The following is a 13,855-nucleotide window of genomic DNA, read 5'->3' as shown; positions in this document are numbered from 1 at the left end:
TGTGGATTTTCTATTTCGTTTCATGAAAAAAAGAAAGAAAAAGAACTGCATTTGCCTTGTGTTCATCCATATGGCTCATAGACGTCTTCTTCTGTTCTTGAGCAGTTGTAATGAGTAGCTGTTCCCTGTTAGTGAAAACCGAGGGGCTTACACCTTCTTAGCAAGGTAGTGTTATGATAGATGCTAATGGTATTATCACAGAGTGGTTGTGAACTTGAAACCAGCAGTGTGACAGAGAACAATCAGAATAAGAAACCTGCCATCATCCCGTCACCATTCCTTTTCTCAATCTCTGTAAGAAACATGGAGCCTAAAATAGTGGAGCCTATAAAAGCTCAAAACTACGCCAATCTTGCCATTATGTCATTGGATCGCAAAATAGATGGGGTAGTTTGTCACCTAAATATCTTTGCCTATAAAAGCTCACAAACCAGCAGTGTGATCGTTTTTTTTAAAATTTTTCTAGTTCCCTGTCTGTATTTTTTTTTTTTTAATATAGATGTCCGGGCCAGTTTTTTTGCACCTCGACTAATTCTTCGGGTCCTGAAGTTAACAGCCATGCAAGCCTCCAGTGACCATCATATGATAACCACGGGGCTCGAACCTGAGACCATAAAGAGAACAAACCTCTTAATCCCAAACTCTTATCACTGGACCATCATCTAGATTTTTTTTTAATTATTATTATTATAGGTCATAGCTATAACTCAAAGTCAAATTTTTTTTTTTAAATATGATTGCAATATCTAAATATTGAAATTTGAATTGTATAATTTGAATTAATTTATTTTTAAATTTAAATTTAAATTATGTATTTTGAATGTTATATAAACACTACAACTTCAAAACAGTATCCTAAAATACTCTAAAATCAAAATTTATTATTTTAATTTTTTTTTAAAATATCAACGGAACAAAATTAATATCCTGGAAAAAAAGAAAGGCATACATTTCAATACCCCCACCCTTTTCATCTTTCAATTCAAGTCCCACCTCCCCTCAAGGCCTTATCCTTAACTCTACATCAAATACAATTTTCTTTATTTTGTTTCTCTCATTAATTATTATTTTAAATTTGAATTTAAAAAAATATTATAAAAAAATATTTTTAATAAATATAGATTAGAAGAAAAAATTATGAATTTAAATTAAAATATTAATTAAAAAAATAAACAAGGGGAGGAATTTACTATATCCCTCCTCACAAAATACAATTCATTAGAATAATGTTTTATTTGTTTTTTTTTTTAATTTCAATTACATCCAACGTTAGGTTTATTGGAGATTGAACTTTATAATTTTTTTTTTTAATTTAATTATTGTGAGATTATCTTAGTCTCATGATTTGAATTGTGGGTTTAATCGGTTAATTCAAGTTTTTTTTTCTTATTAATTTATTTTCTCAAATTCATCTTTTAGCATATGGTCGATTAAGAATTATGCTTCGCAATTTGTTTTTATTTGTTTTCTATGAAATTATCTCCATCTCATGATTTATGTCACGAGTTTAGCTGGTTAATCCGGGTTGATTCGAATCTTTTTTATGTCATTTTTTTAATTATTTTTTTTAATTTCATCTTTCAACACCGAATTGATTGTGAATCGGACTTTATAATTTATTTTAATTTATTTTCTATTGAGTTATCTTAATTTCATGACTCAAGTTATGGGTTTGACAAGTTAACCTAAGTTCACTAGGGTTATTTTTTTTATCTTTTTTTATTTCATTATTCAATATTGGATTAATTGAAAATTAAGTTTCATAATTTATTTATTTTTATTTTTTATAGGGTTATTATGATATTATGACCTAGCATATAGATTGACAAGTTAACCCTAGTTGATTCGAATCGATCTAATATGTTTTTATCTCAATATTTATTAAATGAATCTTATCTTAAATATTTATTTTGAATCACACTATTTTTTTAATCATTTAAGTTATTTTTGGACTCACTAAGTTAAATATCTCACGTTAGATTAATCCTTACACAATTTAAATTTTTTTTATTAAAAAATATTAATAATATTTAAATATTTTTTTATATTAAAAAAAATTAATATGATCCTCGACATATCAACGGATTACAAAATTCTATAATGACCACTAATACCAAAACATAAAATAGAGACCCCATCTCCCACGAGACATGCATGAAAAACCTTTCCTCAACTCCTGGACTCTCCTTTCACTGATAACACACGCATACAAAATCCCCTCTTTCAGTTGAATCAAGATCTTGTCTTTCTTAAGCAATTCGATTTCAAAATAAGATCTTCAATGAAATTAACTTTCTTTTTGCTGATAACAATCTGGGTTATCTGTAAAACCTGTTAAGGTCGCATCTTTACTTTCAAGATGCACGACAGGTTCTCCGCTTCATTCAAGAATTATGCTGCTTTGACTAGAAACTGGCCTGAGAAACGAAGCTTTGAGTACTATGCAACATTGGCTCATCGTAATCAGATGTTAAGGGGACGCAGACTCTCTGATGTTGACTCACCTTTGTTACAAGTTCAATCTGGGGAGAAGATTTTGGCATATAGAATTGAAGATTGAGGAGTATTGCAGGTGGTCCTTGCACTTCACTTGATTAATTAGGTGTTAGGGATTGTAACACACAATGTTTTCATCAGCCCTATGCAACATTTGCTCATCGTAAGCAGCGTTTCATTTAGTTTGTAGTAGTGCTATTAGATGTCAAGTGTCATAGAAGCCGTCTACAAGAAAGCGTAGGCTATATATCAAAATTGACAGTAGGGAATATGATAGAAATGATGAACAAATGTTGAATCCGAGATTCTTGGATTGCTCTCTCTCTCGTTTTGCTCTAATTACTCATCCTTTCCATTATTAGCTACTTTGTGAGCCAAATTCTCTCAAGCACTCATAGATAATATCCAGATTGCAGTCAACATTTCACTTGCACTAACCTTTTGCTTTCTCTGATGGGAATTCCATCTTTAGAATCAGCTCTTTGGGATACTATGCTTCCTTCATTCAAATGTTTTTGTTTTTCATTTTTAGTTACTGTTAATGCACTTTTGCAATTCTTGAGTTGTTTTTGTAAGTTATGCTTCTGTAAGTGTGTCTCTTCTCCATTCTTTTTGTTTTTGGTAAATGTGATTTTTATTAGTGCAATTATACGCAAGAATAGTTACAAAGATTGTTTTTTATGCAATGTTACTGTTATTTACTTTGTTGATTCATCATTGTTTGACTTTATATCTTGTCCCTCATTGTGGAGTTTCGTCAGTCTTTGTTATTGATTTCACATTCGTGAGGTTAAAAACATCTCTGGAAGTGATCTCACAGGAGCATTAATTTGTAGCTGTTAGTAATTGGATTACTAAAGTACAGACTAATGGCTATTTGCACTTGATCTGTTTGAACATTCGTAGGTTACTAGACAGTTAAAGGAACACTTAGCGGTATGATGAACAGGGCTAAGAATGTCGATGGATTTGTTTTGCTGCTTCTATATCAAATTCTATTAGCTGCTCATGGTTGATTTTCTACCATGTGTCATTGTAGCAGGCTTTTGAGGTAAGTAAATACAACCCATGAGAGTCATCGACAAGCAAAAAGGTCACCTGCAACAATGATTTGTGTGCACAGCCTAATCACTGCCTTGGAACATTCAGCAGCTGCCCTTAAATGGTCTCTTATGGCCCTGCTCAAACATCTACTTCTGGGATTTTGGTAGAGGATGTTCTGCACTTGGCAACGGAAGATGGTGCGCACGAGAATTTGTTGAAGACTACATCACATTTGGGTGAGTTATTTTATCATAATAACAATTTTAACACCTTGCCTCAGGATAGCATTCTTCTCTCATTTCAGTGCTTTGGGTCTTGGTAGAGATGAAAATGCAATATGAAATGTGCAGTTGTGGACAGGTTCAGATTGGTTCATTTCTGGACATTGCTGCTCCCATGGTCTATTTGGTTGGGCATGGAGAAGATTTCTGCTCCTAGTGTCTTATCGAGGGAGGGATTGATAGCAGATTCTTTCTCCATATGCTTTGGACATGGTGGAATTGGAAGTGGCTCTATTCAATGTGAACCCGACCCAGTAAGTATTAATTTCTCACTTACCTGATGCTAATTGTGATTGTCTTGATGGAAGGTTATTTGTTCCATAACCTATGTCTGGAACTGTCATGCAGCCCAAGCTATAATATTACTGTGACTCAAGTTCGAGAAGGAACGACATCCATTGATGTAGAGTTCGCATCTCCTTTTGATTCTGGGACTTCTTAATTTTATGTGCATGGTTGACCCAGCCTATTCAAGGATCTCAGAAAAAGCAAGTGCTTTGGAGGATGAAGATTTGCTTCACCACTCTCTTTGAATAATCCAGTACTGAGATTGAATTCTTATGTTCATTTACAGTTTCATTTACTGGCACGAGATAAGCGGCGTCCACCAGATCCCAGGATTCCTTTTGATATGAGGTTAGGCCTTATAACACAGTGCGATGAAAGAGACATTAAACGTTATCCATCATCACCTGCCTAGTCTTTATTCTCTGTAACTGTATCCTTTTTCTTGATGATGGGCAGTCCTGATGCAAATCCGAGTTTGATACCCCGTATGAGTTTAACAATGCAAGGAGGAAGGCATTTTACTGTCTATGATCGCAATAATTATGATCTCCACTCAGGTATTTTTCTGGATAATCTCTATTATTTACTCAAATACTGATAACAAATAATTGCTGAACGGAATTGTAGAACTGCTTGGCTGTATTCAAGAGAATGGAACTCGATATATATTATCTGGTGTAAGTATTGCATTTGATGTGTGTTCATCAATAAGAAAGTAAACATGTGAATTAGTATTAGATCAAATGAATGCTATACTCGGAATCTAACTGACCTTGTAACATGTGCAAGTTAGAATTCTCTGCGGTCTAGCAGTCCATGGTCATGTAAAATGATGATATGCAATTGAGGTTTGAAAATAGAAGAATGAAATGTTCTCTTGTATTTATGCGAATTCTTGATCCTTGTGCGGAAAAACTTCATGTTTCTCTAATGCAGGTTAATTATGATATGGAGGACTATAACATTAATTTCCCAACAGAACCACATGCTTCCATGGCGCCTCCTGCAGTTGCTGCTGGACAAGGTAGCAACTCTAGTACAGGATCAACAAAAGAGACCAGGAATGACTTAATGTTCAATTGCATCTCCATATTGCCATAGCCATACTTCTGTTTTAACTAGCTTGATGTCTGCTTTCCTTTTATATATCTTATTATAACCACTGATCTGCTCTTTCGTTTATCAGGGCAGTTGTATGATAATTCTTCAGGCCAGCTCTAGGTAGGTCCTTTAGGTTACACCTCTGTATCATATATGATAGAATATCGCCACCCCTTTTTGATAAATAAAAATATGCAATACGGTTTTGTATAATCTCCTATTGCTCATTCATTCTCTTATTTTATTTTTAGCACCTTTGATAGACAAATCAGACCGAGACATGATTTACATGTTTTGATAATTTATAATGATGGAGAATAATTCAACCCTTGTGCTATTGGATTTTATTTAGGTTTATTTATTGGGTTTAATTTAATTATTGTTAAATATTTTATTTTGTGGGCTATAAGTCTAATTGTTTATTCTAGTTAGAGTTTTAGTATTTATATCCTATTTTTTTTAAATGTTAGGGAGTTTTGATGAATTGAATAAAAATGATAAAGTTGTAGACTTTTCCAACCCTCAGCTTTTTGTTTTTTTTTCTTTGACTTCTTCTTCTTAGCCTTTTCTTTTCTCTTTTCTTTAGCTTTAAATATCTTTTGTCTCGCATTAACTTTAGTATCAAGGCACAAACTTTTAATTGTTCTTATAGTTAATTGATCTCTTAAGGCTTGGAAAAATCCTCAAAACTCAAAACAGTTCCTAAACCGTAGAAATTATGTAGAATCATCATCAACAACTGAAAAAAAAAATATTTTTGTTTATAACCTAGATTTGAAAAAATCCCTTGGTATAACAATGCCATGTCAACGCCATATCACCAAACTAGCATGTCAGCGTAACATCACCACACAGACATGCCATTACCACATCAACATATATTGCCATGTCAGCGCCACGACAGCCTGTATTGACATGTTGTTGCCATGTCATCCATCATTGACACGTTAGTATTCTTTGTCACATTAGTAGCAGTTACTTCTAGCATCTTTTGACCTAGAATTCTAGTCACTAAATTACTTTACCTTTGGATACATTAAATTTTATTATTTTGGTATTACACTTGTTATGCAATTTATCATTAATAGTATTCTTTTGTGCCTAAAAAACTTTCATTGGCATTATATTCTTATATTTTGCTCACTTTATATTTTGCCATTCAAATTTTGCCTTTGGTCTTTTTTATTAATTGTGGAGCTTATCGAAACTAGTGAAGGTCTGGTAGTGCATACTTAAAATCTTTCTGGTGTTTTTTATTTTTGATTAATCTCCACATTAAAAAAAATGAAATTATTGTTTTTATATTGTGATTTCACTTGTAAGAATTCTATGTGATCTCAATTCCATTTTAAGTTAGTACACTTATTGTGGGCCCGACCTTTAGTAATACTCTTAAGACCATTTAAGGGGAGCTACAATCTTAGATGACAAACATGTTTAGAAGAAATGAACCCTAAGAGAGTTCTCGAATAAAGCACCCAAAGAGTTCTCGAATAAATATAATAGGAATAACCATTATTGGTAAGTTCACCATGAGTGTCACCAATATAATTATCATTTAGGTTACTCTAAATACAATTATCTTGATGAGAGAGTCATGAGCCGTAATAAAATAGAAGCCCTCACTTTTGATGGTCATCATGACCCTTGATATTTGATATGTGGATTTGTGAAATTGATTAATTCTTTGAGTGATACAACTTGTCTAATAATATTAGAATTAGACTTGTTAAGATGATGCCCATTGATAAAGCCCAACTTTATTACGGAGATGTTGAGGGTTGTTTAGAGAGGAAAGGTAAACCTCTCATAATTGATTGGACCAAAATAAAACAAAAACTACAGGAAAAGTACCTACCCTGGTCTTGTAGAAATAGACTCTTACACCAATGGAACAATCTGTCAATGAGTATATAACACAATTTAATGATTACATGATGAGATGTGCCGTAAGAGAAAATAAAGCTTTAAATTTGCGTAGATTTTGTAAAGGTTTGAAAGATAATTTTAGAAAAGAGATCAGGCTCATAGGTGGTTTTACTCTTGACCAAGCCTATACTGTAGTGCAAGATTATGAGCTGCTTATAAAGAGTCAATGAATAAAATGTCAAAACCCTCGTATTACCCCTTTTAGATCTCAATTTAGAAATGATGGTTCTTTGTTAGGTGCTCTATCATATAGACTTAATCTTAGTAGTGCCTAAATTTATAAAAAAGATAAGGGAAAAAAAGTCGTTAATGAAATGTCTATGATGAGTTTAAAGATTTAATATGCTAATTGTCAAGGTTCTGGTCATATCTTCTTCAACCACACCTCCAAACTCTTAGTTATCTAAGAATATAAGGATATAAGTGAAAAGAAAAACTATTGTGTGCAAATATATGAACTCAATTCTGAGGACTTTACTGACCTAGATAAAGAGGATGTGTAAGAAAAGAGACTTAACACTATAAGTCTAAATGAGTCTAAAAATAAGATTAATAAAGAATATAATAATTCTACTTTAGTGGTACAGGAAGAAGTATTAGGAAAATCTTTAGTAGAATTGCCTGAAAAGGTAAATATGATGTTAAAAGAATCTTATGATATTAATTTGCTTAAACTACCTAATTCCTTACCCATTATGCTTAACGCTCAGCATGTCAAAGGTTTGGAGCAACATGCTCCTCACCTCCTCATGCTTGACATCCAACACGTCATAGATTTAGAGCAACATGTTGAGTTCCCTGATCCTTTACCCTTGACATATGATGAGGAAGATAAAGATAATTCTAATTTACTAGGTTATGTCTAAACTATATCTATTAAGACTTCAAATATTGTTTGTTCCACTTCACACCCTCGATCATATAGTAGTGTTTATAGTTACGAATCTAGAAAGCTTGTAGATCTTCTAACTATGTCTTCTTACTTTAAAATGTCTGATTCAGTTGAGTCTTTTACATGTGAAGTTTATAATTTGCATGTTGAGACTGTAAAACATATTCAAGCAAGTAATGAACAATACAAATTTTGAGTTCATTTACATAAATATCATAATACATTTAATGTTAAGGTTTAAATATTTATATCCTATATTTTTTAAATGTTAGAGAATTTTAATGAATTGAATAAAAATTATAAAGTTATAGACTTTTCCAACCCTCATTTTTCTCTTCTTCATTTTTTAATTCTCTTTCTTTGACTTCTTCTTATTAGCCTTTTCTTTTCTCTCTTCTTTTGCCCCAGATCAACCTTTTATCATGTAAGCAAATATGATCCTTCTACTTGGAACTTCTAGTTGAAAAGAAAAGCTTCTTGTATTGAGTCTAGTGGCTGTAGAGAGAACACGTGCATAGGATACCTTTCACTTGTTACCCTCCTGCATAAGAGACTACATTAATTGTAGCTATATTGACTTGCAGAAGTCTTCAAAAAGAAGCAAAGCTTTGGGACTTTTTCGGTGGAGAGATCAGCTTTTTCAAAGCTCAATTAAAAATTAACAGACTGAGTCTTGCCGCTGTTTGAAGGTTTAATGACTTTGAATCCTGTTACCAGAAGCCATTTCAATAAGCATAAGGGAAAAACAAAGTCCTCCTAGTTAGGCAAGGCTGCCTTTTCTGTTTTTCTTTAGGGTTGCTGCTGGAATTCCAAATGAGTTAAGGCTATGAAAGGAAGTGGAAGACCAAGAAATTTGATCAATTCCTGGAACCTTCCTGTTGCTATAGAGGGTTTACTTGCAAAGTTCTGCAAATGACAAAAGGAAATAACTTGTTTCATTTCATATTCACTTTTGACTTTGGTTGGCACTTGGCAACATAAACCTGCAAATGTAGAGAGAGAGAGAGAGAGAGGAAGCTTCTCATTTTTTATTAATTTTGTGTTTGAATGTTTGAAGGTATGGTAGTGATTGTTTTTTAAATAATTTTTTATGTTGAAATGCATGTTAATAATTTTTTTTTATTTTTTAAAAATTATTTTTAACATCAGCACATCAAAACGATTCAAAATATATAAATTATATTAAATTTTAACAAAAAAACAATTTTAATTTTTTAAGAATAGTTTGCACTGCGTTTCCACAATAATAATTGTTTCTTCGTATGATTCACCATATAATACCACCAACTTTACCTTTTGGGTGCTCACCAAAAGATAAGTCTAAATAAATAACGGTGATAATTACAAAAAAAAAAAAAAAACTTGAGGTTTACTCGGTCCCAAAACCATTAAAATAGCAAGTGGAATAACATACGTACGAAAATCACTGCTTGAGGTTTTCAAAACTACAACTCTTATGAAAAAGAAAGATAACAAAAGGCAGGAATTGAATACGTAGCCAGAGGTAATTTCCTTCATGCTTCCTGTGACTCCCTCCTTCTTTGACTTCGTAGCATTCAAAGTTGAAGCCAGGCAAAAGCAGCTTGTCTTTTCCCCCCCACTTACGGACAGATGGAAACTATAGAACGATGATCACGGCCACATGTTAAAAACCATTCACACATACTTCTAAAGTATTGATTAATTAACCACTCGAACTCTTGGAAAAACCGAACACGAGTCTAGTTCTGCATAAACGCATTGACATAAACTCGGGTGTGGATCTCATCTAAAGAATTCCAAGTTGCAGGCTACGACTTGTTTTGAGCTGAATAGTTTACAAGCTGCCTTAATCACGGTTAGACAGACAAATTTTCCCTTGTCGTCATAACACCGACTGGAGTAAAGAAATTAATTTTGTTTTAAAAAATAAAAAGAGATTATGATAACGTGAGAAAAAATATCTTTTCTAAATGAACAAATGATATAGCTAAATTTTTATCCCATTAAATATAAAATGATAAAATATACTAAAATAAAAAAAAAAACAACCTAAAAAAATCAACTCTTATCAATCCGAGTTAGAATGACAAATATGTCACTCCAGTAATTAAGATCAAGGCAACCCAAGTTATCCTACCAGACCCGAAACCCAGATCAAGATATTATAATTACACGATAGAAAAAAGATTAAAGAAAATCACAAAACTTTTTCTAAAAAAAATATATCAATCTACATTAACCTTTTAAACCTGTGATCTGGATAATTAAACCCATAGAATCTTACTTGGAAAAACAATAAAGCACAATTCTCAATCAATCAAGTATTTAAAGATGAGATTGAAAAAAATAATTTTAATTATACAAAACGATTAAAAACAGAAAATAACAATTAAAAGAATAGGGATCAAAATTGTAATAGAAATAAATTTTATATTTTATTGAAGGGTGAAATTGAAAAGAAAAATTAATTTAGAAAAAGGACCAAAAAAACCAAAAGATTGATGATCAAAATTAATACAAAATAAAAATATTTTTTTTTATTAAAGGGTGAAATTGAGAAGAAAATTAACTTTAACAAAAGAAAAAAAATCAAAAGAATGAGGATCAAATTGGTAAAAACAATACACCATAAATTTGAATTGAATGATGAAATTGAAAGTAAATTAAAGTTTTACAAAGAGGACAAGACAAAACATAGAAATCAAAATAATAAGGACCAAAATGGAAAAAAAATACTACATGACAAATTGTTATTAAATGATGAAATTGAAAACAAATAAAATATTTATAAAAGGGACAAGAACAAAAATTAAAAATTAAAAAAATAAGGACTGAATTTTAAATATTAACAATAAGGAGGACCAAGCTATCATTTTAAAGGAGGAGAAAGAAGAAAAGAAATCTCCACTAACGACAAATTGGCCACCCAAAGCTAAGACACTCCACCTTAAAAGGGAAAGGATACGGAAACGCTTTCAATGACATGGCGGAAGGGAAGCGTTTATTGTTCCACCTAAATCTTCATATCTTGTTCCACCTAAATCTTCATATCTTTTCTATTTGGATAATTTTGTATCCCTAAAATCTTATTTGTCTATCCTAAATCCTTCATGTTAAACTCCCTAACTAATTGAGTCTTTATTTTTTAGACTCAGTCTTTATTAGGGGAAATTACCAATATGTCATCCATAATGTTACAAGTCTAACAATAAAATGGAAAAATATCATGTTGAAGCCAATCTTTTCCTTTTGAGCATATCAATTTATCACAATCTTGTACGATATTTCTCTATTTGATCATTGCTATCTTGTTTAATCTTATACTCATTTATTACCAATATGTTTTTTTTTTCTATTTGAAAGTGGAACAAGTTTCCATGTCTTGTTTATGTACAAACCTTCAATTATTTCCTACATTGTTGTCATCCATAATAAATAATTTTGGCTATTTATAGTCTCCTAAAAAGTTTATGGCTCTCCATCTTCTATTAAAAAACAATATGCAGTATTATTTGTTATAACATATTCTAAGTGCTAAGATGGTTTTTTTGTCTAGCATATTGAACATTGAATTTTTATATCATTTGTTTTGTTTGATTTCTGCTCCTTATGCTTTGGTACTACTTCAAAAAAGTCTTTTTGTTTTTATTTTGTATAAGTTATAGTAGTTCCTTTAAAGTGTTGTATTTTTATTGATCTTGTAGTGTGTCATCTACAAATATCATATTTTTATTAATTATAAATTTATAGGCAATGAGATACCACAAGTGATACCTTTTAACTACATCAACATATCCCAAATATATATCTTGGATTTTGGATCTAGCTTTCTTCTATATTGGGAATCATACATTATCTAAATACATGTAAAGAAAATTTTATATTGGTTTTCCGGTTTATATCTATATTGGTGTTTTATCCTAAATGTAGCCGATGTTGACTGATTTATGACATAATAAGAGGTCTTGATTGTTTTTATCATAAATGACTTTGCTAGACTTGCAATTCTCAACATAAATTTTATTCTTTTTAGTAAAGTTTTTTTCATCAACTCCACCACAATATTGTTTTTGAGGTGTATATGCAATAGTAAATTGCCTTTAATATCCTTTTAGCTTATAAAATGTAAGAAAGTTATAATTGGTATATTCTCCATTATTATTGTTCTTTAAACACTTAATTCTTTTTTATGATTTAAAACCTTTAAATATTGAAAACACATCTAATTTTTTCTTGATTGGATATACCTATAATCTTTTATAAAAGTCATTAATAAATGGTACTTAATAATTTTTTTTTCCTTGGAATGACACTAATAATCCCCACATGTCTAAATGTATTAAGTCTATGATATGTTCTATTCTCCACAATAGCTTTATTAAACTTCAATCCATATTGTTTACTTGTAATACGATGCTCATAAAAAGAAAAAGGTAACTAATTTGATCTCAGGAAAAAGATTATAGTATGAAAGAATTTTTAAATTTTGTTTTGACATATGGCTTAATTTGTGATGCCATATAATGATTAATTATCCTTAGTTGGTTATAGATGTAATAAATGTGTCTGCCTCCTGCAACGTCTCTCATAAAACTAAATATAGATTTGGAACTATCTTTTCTATCTTCATCACTATAAGCGTGCCTTTGATAATTTTCAAGATCTCTTCTTTTATATAAGTTTTGTAACCAAGATCATCTAATTGTCCAAGAAATAATATATTTTTCTTCAAGCCTTTCAAATATCATAACCCTTGGACAATGTAGATGGTACCATCAAATATTCTCAACCTAATAAAACCAATACCATTGATTTCTAAGGCATGGTCATTTCGCATGAACATAGACCCTCTAGAGACAAGTTGATATATGTGAAACTAGTCTCGATGAGAGGTCATATGCCAAGTTGATGTTTAACCCATTATCTAAACATCATTGAGATTCTTATTACCATTAGAATTAGTTTATACTCTGTATTATAAATTTTTTCTATTATTGAAGATACTTGCAACACATCTTTAAGAACTTAATGCCATTAAAGCTTTCTATACATTTTTATCCTTTAATTAACAATTCTTTTTAAAGTACCCTTTCTTGCCACAATTATAACATTTAAAATTTTTCTTGCTTCTTGACTTTGATTTACCAAGGTTGTGACTCCTAGTACAACCACATTTGATTGATCTCCCTTTCATAATCAATAATGACTTTATTTAGTATGAATTTGCCAATTTATCTTTCTTGTTTTTGCATTTAGATTATTCTACCAAAACAACAACTACAACAACATCAAAGCTTAGCACGTTAATTTTCCACTATTTTATGATCCATTACTGTAATTAAGTAGGGAAAATAATACATTTAGATTGTTGACATGATTTGTCATTGATGTTGATTCACATATACAAAGAGTGTAGAACCTCCTCTTTAAGAATATATTATTATGAAGTGACTCGATCTCATACAATCTAGTGAGTGCATTCCATACTTCTTTTGTTGACTTCTTCTTTGTAACGATTGATAAAACTAAATCTACTAGAATTGGGTGTAAGTTGGCAACAACGTTGTCGTCCATCTCCTTTCAATTTTCATAGGCTATTCTTGTTAGCCAGACATCTATAATTGCTTTAAAACAATATCTTTTCTCAAAATTGTCTTTATTTTAAATTTTCATTAGTCTCATTGAACTTCTCTATGTTATACTTTGTCATCATTTGCTCAACTATCATTATTTAACTATGCACTATAACGTATACGAAGATAGTACAATGTGAATAATATTTCCATTAAGTATGTTCCTAGGAAATATTAGAGGGATCACAAGTGATCCCGCTTAAAACTCA

This window comes from Populus nigra, chromosome 5 (assembly GCF_951802175.1).
Source record: "Populus nigra chromosome 5, ddPopNigr1.1, whole genome shotgun sequence".
NCBI lineage: Eukaryota > Viridiplantae > Streptophyta > Magnoliopsida > Malpighiales > Salicaceae > Populus > Populus nigra.
This window is presented reverse-complemented; position numbering follows the sequence as displayed.